This window comes from Patagioenas fasciata, chromosome 1, assembly GCF_037038585.1.
Source record: "Patagioenas fasciata isolate bPatFas1 chromosome 1, bPatFas1.hap1, whole genome shotgun sequence".
NCBI classification, from domain to species: Eukaryota; Metazoa; Chordata; class Aves; order Columbiformes; family Columbidae; genus Patagioenas; species Patagioenas fasciata.
This window is the reverse complement of record NC_092520.1, coordinates 202267483-202285217: the sequence shown is the minus strand read 5'-3', so window position 1 is coordinate 202285217 and position 17735 is coordinate 202267483. Positions and strand designations below refer to the sequence as shown.

The following is a 17735-nucleotide window of genomic DNA, read 5'->3' as shown; positions in this document are numbered from 1 at the left end:
TGAGCTGCTAGTGACAGAGCAAAAAAGGCGTCATAGCCTCACATTTAGCTGAAATCTGCGGAACTGAAATTAGGCACAACTGTCCCCCAACTTTAGGAACAGATGAACACAGGGTAAGAACTGGAAAGGAGTAGCAAAATCACCAAGTCCAAGATCCTGCCATCACACATAAACCTGGATATAATCCAATTAATAACAGTGTCAAGCTTCATTTCAAAATAAATCACACCATTTGCCTCCATTGGCCACACAAGAAGACTGCTCCCAAACCTCACTGTTATAACATTGGGAGGATTTTTTTATTTCCAACCTCAATTTCTCAAGGATATTTTCTCCTGCACAACGTGTGTTTTCAGCACAATCATCTTTGTCTTACTATATTAGAGAAATTACAATTTGCTCTCCTCTTATGCCATAAACCTCTAGTCACTTCTAACAGGTCTTCTCCATAGCTGGAGAACTGAATTGATTCCTTAAGCTGAATCAGTCTTTCTTGGATAAGGAAGATTAGATATGTTCCAAGTTCCAGACTATTGTAAAACTCTCCTAATGTCTGGGTCTGCTGGCCAGGGATGAAGGGTAAAAGACACAATGACTATGTGCAGTTCTGAGGGAAAATAAATGAACAGAGGAGGAAGCTTTTGTTACAGTCTTGCTGCTTAGTGGTGTGCAAGAGAAGATCAGCATAACACTTATAGGATCTGTGCTTGCTGCCTGAGCACCGCAGCAAGGAACAGCCACACGTACCCTGGTGGCTGACCGTAATCCATATATTGCACTAAGAATACAACACAGATCAATAAACCATAGGCATTCATGGCATGCTGCATTAACAGCTAATCAAGGCAGTGGTATTGCCACAGGCTTTGTGACATTGATGTAGGATCTAGAAACAAAGGAAGTCTAGTGGTCCAGCATTCAAGAAGGGCTCTTCCTTCAGCAAACAGTCCATATGATTCAGTCTTGGCATCTCAGGCCCACTGGAAGTGCTGAATTAGTAAATAAAACAGGTGTCTAGTATCTTCTTCCCCTGAGCATAGAACTTTCTTAGAAACCTAGAGGTTATGGATGGAGAAATGCCCAGACAGACTTGGCCACGAACCGAACGTCTCAGTTCAGGAGAGGTCTCAGTTCTGACCCAGAGACTCACGAAGGACGTCCTGGGTGGCAGGGGGAGAGTTCAGGTGTCTGCCACGAGAAAGAGGAATCACAATATGGCAGAGGTGGTGCATGTTCTCATTCATGTGTAGGCTCTGAAGGGGAAGAATTTTCGTACCATCTGGAAGATGATGAGATGATTACAAGACATAAACACAGATTCTGTGACAAAGGCCTGTAGAGGAACTGCCCTCCAGTGTGATGGAGCTCACTCTGACTTCCACCCTGCTCCTAGTCCTCATGTCCTTGCCTTTCTCCCCTCTTGGTGTACTTTAGCCTTCTGCCACCAAAAATGTCTTTACTACATTCTCATTTTTTATCATTAATGAAGGTAATTAACAGAATCATTTAATGATACTGTGCCCAAGACTGAATTCTGAGAATTTCCACTTGCAGTTAGTGACCCGGAAGATCATCTTGCAAGGACAGCCCACTCTGTGCTTTAGATAGTTTCATATTTACCTTACAATTCCTGAACTAATCCCCATCTCCTTACTGTAACTGGTCATTGATAAGCATTGCCTGACTGTTTATTCAAGTTAGATTTACCTCTTTGTCTTTGTTTTTGTTTTGTAAAGAAATAAACATCAGCATTGAAACTAGGTACTAACATATGTCATCATTTTGAAAAGTGTTCGCATACAGTTTTGTCTTTTCTAACTGGATTATTATGATGGAATATTCTTTTTTAAAAAGCTGATTTCTGCCTGCTGGCACCTATATTGACACTTGTTGAATTGAATTTGATGGAACAAAAGAATACAGAGAAGCAAAAATCTTAGCACACAATGTTCAGTAGTTAAAACTGTTCCATTTTCATAGTACAGACTTTGGTCTTCTTAGTTTCATAATAAACTAAAGTGGATGGTAAAAACTATAAATTTATGAACTAAAATAGAAAGAGGAAGAAAAAAATGATTCAGTTGTGATAAAAGGAAATTTGCACAAAGAATGAGGGTAGAATAAAACGCAGCTGCTACATTTCAGCATCACTCATTGAAGAAAAGTAACATGAGGGTCTTTTAAAATGAATTCTTTTCCTCCTTTTATTTAGCTCGCATGTACAAAAATGTGGTAATTACTCAAATAAATCAGTGCTAAAACTATTTTGCATATGCATTTGGCTATCATTTTTGAGCATGCATCAGCATTAACAGCTTTGTTGCAGTATCGATTTAATATGTGTTTTCTGGTTAATTATTTAACTTAAAAACAACTCACTGCTTTTTCCTTACTGGTTGTTGTACCAATTTGTACTTTTTGCAAGTTGGGACGAACTCGATCTCCATCTATCACAAAAGAAACTATACCTGACTAGAGTCAGAAGCTATTGGTTATGTTTCCTAAGTGCAGCATGGTCTCTGTACCTGAAATAAATGATGTACCTGCTACCTTGCCAGATGCATAGTCAGTAGGCAATTTTATGCCAACATGCTTTGTTGTTGTTTTCACATCAATATTAACCATCTCAATCAAAATGCAAAATTCACACTCACTGCCATCTGGATGGTTCTACTGTCCAGGGACTTCGTGTTTACAAGTTGAAAATGGATTTCCCTCCTCTATTGATGTAATTTCACATACTAAATACACAAGATATAAATTATCATTAGGTATTAGAGCATGTACTAAACATTTTTAAAGCACTACGTGTCAAATAATGTAACTGGGTGGAAATTATTCATATCAAGAAAGAGAATGATGGCATCAGCATGTGGGCAGTGCAGCAGAGATAAAGTTGTGCCTTCGTTACAGGCAGCATCAAGCCAAACTGAAAGTGTGTATGATGGAGAACACATTTGAGTACTTCTAACTTTGTAGCAATAATCACAAGCAATGTACAAAATAATAGGAGTCTAATCTGCCCCACTGGTGTTTTTTGAAGTTATGGCACCAGCCCTGTGATAGACATACGGCCTGGACTGTTGCCGTTTTTTACAAATGACGATGTTGTCAGTGTGTTGGAAGGATATATCTGCTGAAGAAGTGGCCAGGAAGTCTCCCTGAATAAGATACATAATTGACAAAAATTCAATAGATCAAATCTGCTATATATACATACATAAGGCTGCCTCATTGGAAATACATGCAGAATCCATTAGCAGCCCTTGGGATTACATTATTTTTCTCCCAAACAACCAAGAACTCAAGAGCCTGTGACCTACTAAACCACTTGCTTTTCTTTATAGCCTATCTGGCAAAGTAAATGAGGAGGTAATATCATGGCTGAATGCTTTGAATACTAAATGTAAAAGTAGAGAAAACTAAACTGCTCTCATGTCCAGACACAACTACTAAAGCAAAATGCTCACAAAGTTGGTTGCACTTGTGGTTTAAATCTGTTTTAAATTTTGGTCTTTATTTCCATTATACAAATCCAGCAGAGTCAACAGCCACAGTACTGTAAAAGTAGGAGAACCAAATAGTCTCTTAATATGCTCAGCAAAATTTACCATTCCTGAAAAGCCTGATCTATGGTTAAGCTCAAATCTAGATGCTGCCTCAAGTTTTTTTTTGTTTGTTTGTTTGGGTTTTTTACCCTTGTTTCATTCTGTATGAAACCTGAATGGTTGTCTTCTCTATTGCTCACAGAACCACAGATCCACACAGCAGGATTTTTACTAAGAGGCTTCTCAAACGTGGTGATGCCAGCAGCGCTGCTCAAGCCCTGCCATGGCCTGGACACAGCGTATCCATTTAATACACCTCCTGGCAGAGACAGCCTGGGAGTCATTGCTAAACTCAGTGCTTATCATCTTCATATCAGTCCTTAAGCAGGACTCCAGGGCAGATCTTCGATATTCTAAACTAATAAACTGTACCATTTAAACCAGAAGAAATGATAATAAACAACAGAATTAGTTGACATCTGGATAAAGGGTACAGTGAGGAAGAATCAGCGTGGCTTTTGTAAAGGGAAGTCATGCTTCACTAATCTACCAAAGTCCTCTGACAGAGTCAATGAAACACATTGGCAACACAGATCTGTTTGATACCATCTGCCTGGATTTCCAGAAGGCAACCAAAAAGTCACGTCCCTCGAGGCTTTTGAGGAAGCTAATCGGACATGAAGAAATGTTCAGAAGATGAGAAGAAGGGAGTGGAACTAATAGTTGCCTTTCACAGTAGAAAGAGATCACACATGGAGTCCCACATGGGCTGATGTCTGCATTGCTCAACATAGATCACAAATGATCAGAAAACTGTATTGAAAAGGGAAGAAAATGTTTCCTAATGACACTGAATTAGTCAGAGTGATATAGGCTACACCTCATCACAGACTCACAGAAGAATCTCCTACCATGTAATGACTAGGCAACAAAAAGTCACTGTAGAGAAGTGTAAAATGAAGGCAAACAATGTTAGAAATCACTACAAAAGGAATCAAGAACATAAAAGATCCTTTTCCTGTTGTATGAAGACATGGCACATCCAGATCTTCAATAGTGTTCATAGTGTTCTGAAGACAGAAGTACCGTAAAAGATGCAGATAAGTGCAGCAAGTGTGGTTAAAGATATGGAGTGGTTAATGGATGAAGAACAATAAAATAGATTCAGGTTTTTGTTGTGAAAAGCACTAAGCAGACATATGCTAGAGATCAATAAAACCAGGAGTGGCCTGGAGAGGGTGAGTAGGAAATAACTGTTTCTTTCAAGCCAAAATCTGCATGATATCAAATGAAACTAGAAGATGCCATCTTCCAGGCGAACAAAAGGAGCTGTGTCTTCACTCATCACATAACTAACCGGTAGAACTTGTTAATTCATTACGGCATTGTGGGTGCTAAAAATGTACCTGAATTCAAAAAAATAATTCGATACATTTATGGAAGAAAAGGACACCAAGGGCTATTCAATACAAACCCACAGCATCTAGTTTAGGAAGCCCCAGAATAACTCAGCCCTAGATACAGAAAAAGTATTTTGGGAGGAGTCTCTAGAGGGTCCTTATAATCTTCTCGGGACACTTGCTTGGTGATCACTATTGGAGACAAGGTGCAGAACTAGACAAAACTCTGCTCTTACCTGTATTGCTGTGATTCAGGTTTGAATTGGGGTTATGTACTGTCAGCGCAGTAAAAGTCTTCTGCATTGGACCTGCAGAATGAGCCTGGAATTTCTGGGCAGCGCCATCATACTGTGCACACAAAGTGGCACTTTCTGGGGAAACGTCAGACCTGCTGCACACATGGAGCCACAGTCTCCAATGTGTTGTGAATGTCCCGGATTTCCAAAACTGTGTCAAGCCTTCAGTCACAACTGTGCGTGCTCATTGTCATTGCAAAACTGTCAGATATACCAGGAAAACTGCTGCTGCATACCTTGAAATCTTAGATAAATACAGAATTCCTCTATATCATGTCAGACAGGATTTCTAAGTTAGAAAGATGACACATTCATGAGAAAACAGAAGGATGGTAGTCATACTTGGAGTATCCTCTTTTATCTGGAGTGAATGTGGCTGCTCTGACTTGAAAGATAAGTTTTATGTAATTTTGTGGTTCTTGTTTACATTGTCTGCAAATGAGCTGCCTCTTTGACTCTGCTTGGGGGTAGGATCTAAAGGTTTGTTAGACAGTTACCTTTTTTTGCTTTGTCTTTTTCGTCATCACAAGTTGCACTGTCATAAATGAGAGGTGGTTGAGTTAATGAAAACACCCTCAAATTTCTGCGTTTTTGACAAACCGATCTATCTTCCTGGTCCATGTTGCACATGTGAATGAGGCCCTCCTCTGCAGGTGTGGCTTTGTGGTGAAGTAAAGCAAGATAGGGTTTTAATCATCTTCATTTGCTTTAGTGTTTGCTTTGCTCTTTCAACATAGTTTTCAAAGTCCATTGACCTCTGAATAATATAGGCTGCAAGTGTGTCAATGAAACCTCCATACCTTTCAAATATTTGAAATTCCTGAGCTATTTAACCTGCTCTGTTATCTGAAACAACTTTATCACAGATGTCGTTGGCCAGTGCTGTCCTCTTGTGATTCATTTCCTTGCTGACTAACAAATTACTTAGCTGAATTTCTTTAATAAAACTAGTGCAATAATCAACTCTGAGCAGGTCCTGGTCACCTCTGTGTTCAGGTAATTCCACTGCCAAATGCTTCCAGGCTCTGCTAGCTGCCTCACAAATGAGCGAATGCTTATTGCAAGTTTATCCTTAATATTCCATGCACAGCGAAAAAATACTTTATTCTGTTCCTGCCTGGTACTGGACTTTTATTATCATGATTATTCATGCATGTTCTTTGGTCAGCACAATACCAGCACGAGCTCTGTGGGATTTTTTCCACATCTATGCATTTTCCTCAGAAGAACTGTTTCATTTTCCCTTAGAACCAGTCCACTTCCTACAGTCAGTTCTCTGGTTTTAGTTTAGATGGCTGTAAGAACTGAGGAAGTTTCCTACCAGCCCTCCAGAAGCTTTTTTTGTTTCTTTAAAAGCACCACATTGCTTCTGTCTATGTCTGATGGATTATTTGTAGCTCATGGTAAGTGTATTGTGCTCTTGTTTCTCCTTGGTCTTACATCTTTTACATCTTCTTGTATTCTGAAATAGAGTGAGACCTGTTTGTCGAAATGTAATGTAAGGCCCCAGGCTTACATTAAATTACAAGCTGTTTTTTCCATCCTTTAAGTTTCCTCACTGAAAAGTTGGCAATGAAGATACCAAACCTTGCTCTGTAATATTTTCTTGGAACTGTTTATGCAATTCACCTACCCAGAGCTTATCCGGTTATCCTTGCTGTCCCTGTCACGATATCTCACTTCCAAGTTCTTGTAGACACATTATGATTTTTATGTGCTTCACAACAAAACATGGAAAGTTTTCTTACTGTTACTAACATGACTTTCTGTTGCGGGGAGGCCGCTGCTTTTGACTGTTGCTGAGTGACCAGAGACAAACTTTCTGACATCTAATGACAATGTGAAATAATTCTTTTTCTGCTGGAGCGTAATTCTGCTACCTCAGCACCAGCGTTCTCCATTTGCTCCATTCCTGCCACAAGGCTGCTCCAAGGGCTGTTAATGAAGCAGCTCATAAACCTGTAGCATTTTCCCTTGTTTCCCACATGTTCAGGAATTGTCAGGCTTCCCAGCTCACACTCTTCTTTCAGCAGTCTGCTCAGCAGGAGCAGTTAATCACCAAAAACTGGAGCATCCATTGATTTCAACTGCTTGGCTTTTCTAGAAGGAAGCATTGCACATGGGTACAGATATTTATTACAGATTCCTCTCTTAAGCAAATGTAATTCATCAATAATGAACAGTCTAGTTTATATTTTACAAAGAGTCATATTTTAAGCTGAAAAATGCCCCGAATGACAGCATATATTGATTGGAGACATGCCCAGCAGCAACTGCAATCCAGTTTCTGCAGGAGATTCTTAGGCAGCCGAGAGGCAGACAGGGGATAAGCTGGGAGCAGATGTTTGGGGCACTTGGTCCTGTACAGTATTTCTGCCAGAGGAGGTGACCCCTGCTTAGACTCCTTCTTCCACACACTGGCATGGACACCCATTTGGGTCAGCCACTGGAGAATTACTGATAGCACTGCTGGAGCCAAGTTGGCACCAGCTTTGGCAGTTGTCTATTTAGAGTATATCGATAGCTGCTGAATTCTGAATATCTTCTTTGTGGTGCAGCCTCAAGAAATGAATACTTAAGCTTAAGAACATTAATATTAGGGGATTCCAGTGTGCACTTTTAGTCTGTCATTAGCAATAATTTGCAAAGGCAGAAACAAAATCAGTCTCATAAATATCATAATCCATCTTGGCAGACAATGCACATAGAAGTTTTCACATTTTATAATACTTTCAACTTCTACATGAAAAACTGTGAAGCATCTGTCTCAATTTTTTTTTTTTTAATAGCTTTCTGAAGGTGAGGTAATTATTTAATATTGTTAGTTCATCATTTAGTCAGATTTAGATTATGGCCTAAGAATGCCAAATACTTAATGCTCCTGCTCCTTTTTTTGGTTATTTTTGTACACATTGCTCATCACACAGCTGTCTAATGCAATCTTCTGCATTTTGGCCTACAGTGATCTTGATTGTTTTTCATAGAAGAACCCACCTTTCCACTTAAATTTGAGAAAGAACTTCTTCTCAGTGAGGGTAACAGACACTGGAACAGGCTGCCCAGGGAGGTTGTGGAGTCTCCTTCCCTGGAGACATTCAAAGCCCGCCTGGACACCTTCCTGTGCGACCTCACCTAGGCGTTCCTGCTCCAGCAGGGGGATTGGACTAGATGATCTTTTGAGGTCCCTTCCAATCCCAAACATACTGTGATACTGTGATACCTTTCAGAAATGTTTTTGATACTATATTTTCAGTTATTATTTTCTTGTCGCCTTTTGAATTCATCATTCACTGTGGATTATGGTAGGTGGTTACTAAACGCAGATTTTTACTCACTAAGGCTTCAACTTCTACTAAAGTTAAATATGAAAGATTCATGACCCGGGCTTTAAAAAGCCAGCATATCTTTCTTTCTACACTTTCAAATAATGGTTTGTGAGACAGGTGGAGAGAATATTTTGAGGTCAATTTTGCTATCAGGAGAAATAGTTCAACAGAAAAGGAGTTTTTGCAACAATGTCAGTTGAAATAGGATAAAATTCTAAAGATTAGGAAATTATTGTAGAAAGTACAGGTCTGTTGAATGTACCTGACATACTAATGTGCATGTAATTACTAGCAACATACATTAAAATCCTTCCCCGTTTCCCTCTCCCCTCAAATTCTGCAGGTGGGCAGTCGATAATCTCAACCCAAATCTCAAAGTCTTTATTCTGGAAAACTTTCATTGAAAGTAACAGCTTAAAGCTAGGACTACTGAAGACCAATTCTGCACTAGATAGTAAGTGTCTAACCTTAATTATTCAAAATGTTGCTTCAAAAGGAAAGGGAAAGCTGATCTGGCATTTTATTGAACTTTATTGCATTTGTGGAAAATGTAAATGAGTAGTGACAAAAATGTCAAGGCTGACATTTTATCTACCCTTCCTCCCCTTCTTACAGATTTTTGCATATTCCACATAACTCCTTATCAGTTCATTTAAAAAAAAAAAAAAGCATTTTATGTCTATTTTCCCAGTGTTTTGACTCAAAACTTTCATGCATGCACTCTAATTTGCACTTTAAAAGCCAATTTACAATGCAAAATTTCATACTAATTTTTATATGCAATTCAAAATGCCAGAACAATGGTGCATACATTTAAAAAAGATTGCATTTTGAAAATGTAATCTTATGTAGGCAATAGTTTTCTATTGCACCTACAAAAGAACATCATAAAACAGTGAAACATGTCTCACAAGTCACAGTAAAAGCCACATTAGCACTCTAAGCAGTGTTTGTTTGCATGAAAATCAGCACTGAGAAGTTTTACTGGGAAAATGAATACTTGGTTTTCCATTTGAGTACTGAGTGCAAGATGTGGAGTTATTTCCCTTATTGTGCTGCTTCTGTTTTTCTTACCCACATGGAAATACCCACTCACTTTGAATTTTCTGGAAAAATCCCACTGAATTTTAAACAGAATACTTAGGTTTGTATGAAACTTTATGAAACCAATGAATAAGACCATGTTGCCTTGACGCCTTTGGAAAAGCTTTCATCCTTAGTTCACAGTCAGGAATATGCTGGATCTCAGCAGAAACGTTTGGAGCCGCAGAAAGGCTAAGGGAATGCAGAATTTCCAAGTCCTCACTCTACACCTGTCATAGTCACTTCTCAATTAATACATTTGTGCAATGATCAAGGGTAGAATCTAGCCAGCATTTAACCAGTTAGATGCTACCACTACAGAATTATTCTAAAGGTGTTATTGATACAAGAGTTAAAGAAAGGCAGAAATATTCACGCTTTGGAGATCTCTGGTATCTCTGCAAATTGAGTTAGAGTGCAATATCACTTCTGCAGCCTGGACAAAATGGCTCATGCTGGAGATTTTTCATAACTATGAGGTAAAAAAAACCCATTTTTTGTTACTGATTCCTGAGATTCTGCACAGTCTGAATTTGTTGGCAGGCCCCATAAATCCCCCTTTAAATGACACAGATCCATTGCATAGTCTGTGTATGTGATAATCCGGTTTCAAAGCATTCAGGGGGACAGAAGGAAAGGAACCTGCTGAAATGTATTTATGATTTTTTGGAGTTAGTTTTGTTCTGCTGATCTGCTCTTCAGCTTTTACTATCCCAAGCTTTTTACCATCCTATTTTCTGTGCCTGCACTACATTCCCTCTACAGCCTGGAGTAAGAGCAGGATGGCCACAGCCACTCTGCAGATCTACAGTTTGTAACTTAAACTGAGACCAAATGTTTGTTACTGAGGTACAATACTTTTTTCCGTTGTCAGCTAAAAAACATATTGTGTAGAGAAATAAATATTTACCATTTACACAGTATTTCATGACTCTGAAATACTGAAAATATTTAAAATAGATTAATCCTGTCTGTCATACACATTGGGGTCAAACTTGCTTTTAGGGGCAGCAGTGTTATTCAGGATTAAGTCAGCGGAACCAAGTTTCTCCAGCTTTATGTGATAATATAATTCAGCTTTTAGTGTTTACAAATATTTTAAAGAGGTTAAAACACCGAATCAAATTTTGTCCTGATCTGCAAAGCCAGTGCTGTGGTCTTACAGGATTCCACAGTTTTAAGCAATGGCAGGATCTGCTCATTTTGAGGTTAAGCTTGTGTAAGGGGTTACTATGTTTATGGGATAGAATTTGTGCCTGAGATGCATTCACTGAACATGGGCATTTGCCAGCACACTAGGTCCTTGCTACATCTGCCCTACAAGTGTAAAAATTCAGAGCAGAGCAAGATGTTATAGAATTTACTCATGACTACACCAGTTCATGTAGGTACAGGACATTCATCCCGCAGAAGGGAGGGTTTCTCTTATTGCAAAGTAACACTTGTAGGCTGGCACAGAGAGAGTGAGCCTACAGATCGCTAAAGAGCCCTGCTACGGCAAATCCTCATCCTAGCAGTATTATTGCATTTTATCATATTAAAGATATATTTAAAAATTGTAGATTTTAAAAAATGAAACAATCTCTCTTTAAATGAAGAGCAGATGGTTAATTCTTATTCATTGCCACAAGAGGAAAACTGAGAAATAACTGGCTTAATTTATAGCATGGCAGATTTAGCATAGATATTAGGAAAATGCTTTCCAACCTAAAGGATTGTTAACATGAAAATAAGTTAGCTTGGAAGGCCATAGACAAGGAAGGCTTTAGGAAACTGGAAGTTTTAAGCATAGTTATGCACATACTTTTATTGAGGATGTTCTAGGATATAGCTGACCAGTGGAGGGGAATGGATGACTGATGTCTTGAAATCCTACCCAGCTTTACAGTACTATGATTCCAGAGGGGCAGGACTGCCCGTAGACTGGCATGGTACAAACAATCTTGAAACTAAGAAAATGGACAACTGGATAAATTTAAAAGAAAGCAAATGTCGTTACAGTTTTCTTACTACTCTTTATCTCAGTTATGTATTACATTGGGTCAGCCAAGAAAACAAATACCATATTCTGACGCAATCCAGTCCTGTCTGTATTGCCCACATAACTGTTTCTTTTTTCCCTATGTTGATTACAGATCAGAGGCTTAAAATTGCAGTTGTCAGAAAAAGAGGTCACTTGAGTCATTGCAATTTTCAGAAATGTGGCTTATGCCCTCAGATTTTTCTCTGGGAGTATTTTATTGTAAATGAAACATATTTCATATCATCCTGTCCTTGCAAGACTTGAGAAGAGCTGACAAAGTGGGACAGCATGGCTGAAGGGTTTTTGTTTGGGTTTTTTTGACTGCATAAACATTAGAACAATACATTCCTGGTTTGGCCATTTTTATGGCTAACTGCCTGCGTTTCTGGTAAAGAAACAGTTTAAGTGAACCAAACTGAAAACTGATGCCCTATTGCAGTCATATTGTCTGAATCCCCCCTTTAGAAAGGGAAAATCCTTGTGAGGAGCCAGAGCTCGGCCCCTGAACTAAATTCTCCACTGGTGTGACTCCTTTGACGTGTATAAACTCGAATTCCACTTTCTTCAGGTTTGGCAAATTTGTGACTTGAGTTTTCTAACGTATTTTTCATGGTTCAAATTACATTTGTCTATAAAAATCCAGACTCTGACCTGAATGCAGTCTTGGCCATCTAATACTGTAAAATTAGAAACTGAAAGCTGAAATGACACAGTCGAAAATATACAGTCATTCTAATTAATGTTAGAGGAAACAAAACCAAACAAAGCAGCAGATAAGCTTCATTAATGATCCCTTTAGATCCTGATTTTATTCCCACCAGTAAAATTACTTGTCTAGCTAGTGTCTAGAAAGCTAGGTGTTGATTTTCAAATATGCACCCATACTTTGCCCGTAAGTATAATGTGCAAAGATGCAAATGGAATGCAAATGTTACAAACATTACATCAAATTCTGGTCCAAGCCAAAACCAAATTATGTTCCAGTTCTGCAACAGTAAATCCCCAGTGCAGGTCAAAGGCATAACCAGTAGCCAACAAAATAAAAGCCTCCAGCTGAGTTCTGAGCAAAAGCTTTACTGCACCAACCACATTGAATCAGGAATTAAAAATACTTGCATAAAATAACAGTAGAAAGTAAGCTAAATTTATTCTCTAAACAGCAGACAAAATAAGTGCATAGTATCTGTGGTTCTCAAAGGCTTCAGAGGATTGCAGAATATTTAGTGGAAATCTTTCAAAATTGCCAACTAAACTGATGGACGTCTTGTTTATACATGTTACATTACCGAAATTGGGCATTACTATATTTAAATGAGGTTTTGTTGAAGTTTTTCATGTCCCACCAGTTTTAGACTAAACCAAACAGTGGTTTATTGAAATTGAAACATTTTCCAGTCAGTCTGGCCTGAAGACAAGTCTTGAGTGACTTTAATTCTGGAATTGTTTCAATTAAAAAAAGAAAGTTTAAAGATGCTATGCTAATCATGTTAATTTGTTTTTGCCACACAGAAATTTTTTCCCAGCTTTTATATTTATTAGTTATATCTCCAAGACTTTAATATCTGCCTCTAATTCTCTTTGCATTTATTCTGTATTCTGGATGGGCTGGGAGAGGTGGAAACCTAACCAAAGATTGGATTATGGTGTTTAAAAGTGAGCTGTAAAATGTAACTTCCAGTAGCTTCAACTATATACTTGTGAAGTAACAGCAGCTGAAACATGAATCTAGCATGTGGGACGGTCTGAGACAAATAAACCAGTTAATTTACAATTACATTCTCTGTTGGGAAAATGAAGATAAAAGATGTTTACCGTGATATTTACAGGCTCCAGCACAACTACTTCTTACACAAAGACACCCCATTGTAAGCAAAAATGATATATGCCTTACAGGTGCAGAGTTGTGCTAAAATTTGCACCTCATCTTTCAGGCCCAGCAGTGACTCCTGTGCTTTTCTGTTTCTGCAACTTTTATACCTCCCCACAAACGGATAAGAAAAAAAATCGCAGGTTTCCCCTACCTTTGTGAGCACCATTCACCCTCGCAGACCACTAGGCCAAATTTAGTTCAGCAGCAGGCCAAGTTTGTGGTTGCAATCGTTTTGCTGGTTGAGTTCATTATTCTTACATGTTGCTCGCATGGCTTTGTATTACAGGATTGGTAGTGACAAAGCACCTGGGGGGGAACAACTTTTACCCTTCTTCATCCATTGACTAAAGAGTTCCACAAGTTTAGTTTCTTAGGTAATTCTCACTGACCTGGATGTTTTCCCTAGCCTCTAGCTATGGTTTCAAATCTTGTAGCCCCCACTGGAGGAGATAAAGCCTTCCACCTCACACTCATCCCCTTCCATCATGGGAATGACTTTTACTTCATACTCTGAAGTAATCACATAGTTACTCCAAACTTTATGCCTCCAGGACTTATAAGTGAATTAATGACATTTCACATGAAAGGACCAGACAGCTCTACCAAAACTGGTTTTCCAGGAGCAATGGCGTGTTTCAAAACACTCAGCTTCCCCTACTTGTGACAAGTCTCACTGAAAGGGTGGTCAGAGAGCAGTCACTACAGCAGGGCTGCAGCCCTGAACAAAACAAGTGGTAGCAGGCACAGAGCTACTCCTACAGTGTTTGCAGCCCACTGAAACAGATGTACTTACACCGATCGCTTGCAAGTGAGATGTAAAACTGCCCACTGAGCCCATTGGGTGTGCTGGAGAAGTGGTGGCTTTACAGACCGACACGTCTGAAAATGAAGCACTGAGAGGATCCCCACAAAGAATTGCTCTCTACTCTCCATGGTTTGGGGAAGGTGGTGTCTTGGGGATCCCATCTTTAGATCAAAAGACTTAAGATAAAAGGCTGAAATACATTACTCATGATCATTAGCTTCTCAGTCATGTGAGAACTACAGAAAGTACAAACACCTGGTTAGATTTGCATGTTGTTTGCATTTGCACAGGGCTTCTCAGCACGTTTTTCAGTGGCACAAACTGAGCCCGGTCAGCAAGCTGGATGCGCAGCTCTGCAGGATGCTGCCTGCCCTCCTCGGTGACCTCAACAATCGCTTCTTCAGGTTCCTTTGTAGAGCAAGTTTTCTAACTCCACCTAGATTTTAAGAAAGGTTACTCTTTTGCGAACTTTCCATACATTAAAGGACTTCATACCTTTCCAGAAATGACAAAAAGCAGATCAGCAGTAGGCCGTGTTACTTTCCACTGACTTCACTGGCTTTGGTTTGGCAATTTGAGATGTACTGATATTTAAAATGACCTATGAAGCTGACCTTTACCTTGAGAGCCAAAAATACTATTTCAGGATTTTGAGAAAAGGAGACTAATATTGATACAGAGTGTATACCAATAGTGAAAGTGTAGATTAAAAAAATGAGATTGTGGTAATTAACAAAAAGAAGCATTCCTTGGTGCCCAGTATATTTGGAGTTCAGGTTAGATATAGTAGAAATAAAATAAGGGAAAACAGCAATGTGTCCTTAAGGTACGTAGCAACTGTAACCTCACTTCAGAGGGAAGACACAAAACAGACAACTAGAATTAAGGCATACTTTGGTGCATTTAGCTCCTAAATTAAAGCTGGTTTGTTTATTTATTTATTTATTAAAGCTGTATTTACATTTTGATGTAAGTGGTGCTGGTTTGTTTGTTTTTCTTTTTTGTTTTTCCTTATATATATATATTTTTTTCTTCTCCAGCCTGAGAATACCACTCAAGGCTATTATTCATGGAATTTTCATAATAAAATAAAATTATATAGAAACATTCACTCTGCACAATATGGGACATACAGCTCATTAGCTAACCTCCTTAGGCTCTCAGGCCAGAAAGCAATTCAGAGTATCTAATTTGAGGTCCATAAACAGTTCAGAGCATGAAAACTAAGCAAACTTCTTGTTCCCATGACTGGGAACCACGATCCCATTGCTTGTGTGCCCAGCACCACCCTGCAGGTTTCCCTATCCACAGTCTCCACCAGGAACGTGTGAAGATCTAACTCTACTGCAACCGCATGGCACTACTGCTTTGTGTGGCCACTTTCTTCCTGTTGGGCAAGAAGAAGATAAAAAAATGCATTTGGCAAGTAGCGATCATAGAATCATAGCATGGTCTGGGTTGGAAGGGACCTTTAAAGATCATCTAGTACAACCCCCATGCCATGGGCAGGGTCACTTTCCACAAGACCTGGTTGCGCAGAGTCTGTCCAGCCTGGCCTGGAACACTGCCAGGGATGGGGCATCCACAGCTTCCCTGGGCAGCCTGTTCCAGTGCCACACCACCTCATGAGGAAGAATTTCTTCCTTATATCCAATCTAAATCTACTCTCTTTCAGTTTACAACTGGTGGCCCTTGTCCTGTCACCACAGGCTTCGGTAAAAAATCTTTCTTCATCTTTCATATCAGTCCCTTTCAAGTATTAAAAGGCCACACTAAGGTCTTCCCAGAGTCTTATTTAGGCTAAACAATCACAGCTTTCTCAACCTTGGTTCATAGAAGTGTTCCACCCCTCTGATCATTTTCATGAGCCAATTCTGGACCCTCTCCAATGGGTCCACGACTTTCCTGTACTAAGGGCTCCAGAACTGGACACAGGACTCCAGGTGGGGTCTCACCAGAGCAGAGTAGGGGGTAGAATCACCTCTCTTGACCTGCTGCTCACACTTCTTTTTATCAAGGGCTGTCAGGCATTGGAACAGGCTGCCTAGGGAACTGGTTGAGTCACCCTCCCTGGAGGTGTTTAAAAGATGTGTAGATGGGTGCTTAGGGAACTGGTGGACTTGGCAGTGTTAGGTTAACCAATGCAGTTGATCTTAAAGGTCTTTACCAACCTAAATGATTCCATGATTCTTTGTAGCTCAGGATACAATTGGCCTTCTGGCCTGCAAGCACACATTGCTGGTTCATGTCCAGTCTTTCATCCACCAGTACCTCCAAGTCCTTTTCCTCAGGTCTGCTCTCAATTCCTTCATACCCCAGCCTGTACTGATACCAGGGGTTGCTCCCACACAGGTCCAGGCCCTTGGACTTGGCCTTGTTGATCCTCATGAAGTTCACATGATGCTATGGTGTCTCACTACTGGGGCTGAGAAATTCAGCTCATCTTGATATCCTGAGGCCTTCAGTGTGGATGGCGCTGAGTACAGTGCGTTTCTACATTGATTTTGCTGACCCCATCAGTCTGCCATCCTAGACAGCTGCTACCTGCCCTAAGGCTAAAGATAAAAACAACATGTGAACTGCAACAGATAATTAACATTAGGTGGCTTTTGTGACTGTGGAAAGGAAACCACTCATTTACATGCCCTCGTAAAAGATACTTACGGAAAATAAAGTATAAAATGGCAATTAGAAGACCTAGGTGAGAATTTGACAAGCAAATAGTCATTGATGTAAGACAAATTACAGGCAACTTGATTATAATGATAAAGATACAAACTGTGGATCAATGAGACTCCCAAGACAATGAAAGCAACAATTACAAAAAATAAAGCCTCTGTATCCTATTTCAAACATAACAGGCAGTCACAGAAAAACACAAAAAAGTGTAATAAGGATGATAAGAGGTAGGGGATAGATTTGACATGAAGAGACACTAAATAGACTTCTCACCTTGAAATAAAGATGATATGGAAGGAAAATGTGTTAAACATATATAAAATCCTGATTAGAGAATGGTTATGTGCTACTTTTCTTAATGTAAAAACTAGAGTACATCACACAGAATTATCAAGTAAGAAAATTCAATAGATGTCCTTTTTCACATTTTTTAAATCATTAAACTGTCATAGGATTTTTTGGATGCCAAAAGGATTAATAGGTTCCAGATTGCCTTGATCTCTGATTTTTATAATCTGGAAGAGTTCCAACAGAAGAAAATATAACACTGTATCTATTTATATATGCTTTTTCCTAGCATCTATTACTGGCCACTGTCAGAGGCAAGATGCTAGTTAGATGGACCTTCGATCTGACTGACACAGTTAGTCTGATGTTTTATGCAGAACAAATAATCACTCCTGTTTAGTTTTTTCCCAGCAGAAA

At 39.3% G+C, this 17735-nt stretch overlaps 1 long non-coding RNA gene across 2 annotated transcripts in view; it reads right to left on the bottom strand.

Moving 5' to 3' along the window:
• Positions 1-17735, bottom strand: part of LOC139826939 (uncharacterized) — a 31309-nt gene that overhangs the window by 2263 nt on the left and 11311 nt on the right. The window contains exon 3 of one of the 2 annotated variants that reach the window (XR_011737085.1): positions 15631-16906. The exons of the other annotated variant lie outside the window; for it this stretch is intronic. This is a non-coding gene — a long non-coding RNA (uncharacterized lncRNA). Of the gene's footprint in view, positions 1-15630; positions 16907-17735 lie in introns of those variants that run through there. 2 annotated transcript variants of the gene reach the window in all.